The sequence below is a fragment of the Peromyscus californicus genome, unplaced genomic scaffold, assembly GCF_007827085.1.
Source record: "Peromyscus californicus insignis strain IS unplaced genomic scaffold, ASM782708v3 Scaffold_17__1_contigs__length_78620276, whole genome shotgun sequence".
NCBI classification, from domain to species: domain Eukaryota; kingdom Metazoa; phylum Chordata; class Mammalia; order Rodentia; family Cricetidae; genus Peromyscus; species Peromyscus californicus.
This window is the reverse complement of record NW_026294469.1, coordinates 7,047,029-7,048,365: the sequence shown is the minus strand read 5'-3', so window position 1 is coordinate 7,048,365 and position 1,337 is coordinate 7,047,029. Positions and strand designations below refer to the sequence as shown.

Here is a 1,337-nt window from a genome sequence, read left to right as displayed (position 1 = left end):
ATACTGTAAACCCAGCCGAAAACCTATGATGGAGGGGGTCTTGGGCTTGGGGAGGAAATCTCCTACTGCTGCTGCTTAACTGCATTGACACAGCACCAAACCGCCTTTTAAATATCCATGCTTCTGTCCATCAGGCAAAGGTGATGAAAAGAACGTAAGAGCCAGAAGACAGGGATAAGGGTTGCAAAATGCCATCTTCTAAACATGATATTGCATGATAGTTATGAACGTATGCAGCTGCACTCACTGTCACTGGGCCTGAACAAATCAGGGTCACCCAATTGTCAGCTGTGGGTGGGGAAGGGGTTCATAGTGTCCTACCACTTACTGTTGAACTATTGGTAACTACCAGATTAAGAAAGAAGAAAGGAGAGGTACATGATTCAGCTGTGTACCCATTGGTGAACAGCAAAGCTCCAGTGGATAGTTTCAAACCCATAGACATACAGACAGCCCTAGTTAAACAACTTGTGGGGCATGAAACAAAGCAAAAAGTCATACAGGAAGGAAATTTTGAGGAAAGAAGCAGAGGTGAGCTGACAGCAGTTGGAGAAAAGTCAGAGAGGATGCAAGGAGATGGGGAGAAAACCAGGATGCATTCTACACATGTAAGAACACCATCTCCTGTCACTACTTGCTGCATCCATGCTCAACCCCACCACGTTCTTCGACATCGTGGCTGATGGAGAGGCCTTGGGCCGCATCTCTTTCCAGCTGTTTGCAGAGAAAGTTTCAAAGGTCGCAGGAAACTTTAGTGCTCTGAGCACTGCAGAGAAAGGATTTGGATATCAAGATTCCTCCTTTCAGTGAATTATTCCAGGATTCATGTGACAGGGTGGGCATTTCACATGCCATAATGGGACATCCATCTACGGGGGGAATCGGAGGATGAAAATTTTACCCTGAAGCATACAGATCCTGGTATCTTGTCAGTGGCAAATGCTGGACCAAACACAAATGGTTACCAATTCTTCACCTGCACTGCCAAGACTGATTTGCCAGATGGCAAACACGTGGACTTTAGAAAGGTAAAAGACAGCATGAACATCATGGAGGCCAAGGAGCATTTGGGGTCCAGGAAGAGCAAGACCAGCATGAAGATCAGCATTGCTGACTGCAGTCAACTCTAATTCTTTGGACTTGCCAGCATCTTACTGACCAGACCTTTCCTTCTGCAGCTCAGGAGACCTCGCCACACCATCAGCTCGCAGTACACTGTAATCTCTGCTCTCACTGAAGTCCTTCAGGTTCCATATTTTCCTTATTTCCCTCCAGGTCTAGCTGGATTGCAGAGTTAAGATTATGAATAAAAACTAAATAAGAAATAAATACTAATA

The 1,337-nt window shown here is 45.4% G+C and overlaps 1 pseudogene; it reads left to right on the top strand.

Moving 5' to 3' along the window:
• The first annotated feature begins 636 nt into the window (after window positions 1–636).
• LOC128112400 (peptidyl-prolyl cis-trans isomerase A-like) lies at window positions 637–1,130 on the top strand (annotated as a pseudogene).
• The last annotated feature ends 207 nt before the right edge of the window (window positions 1,131–1,337 follow it).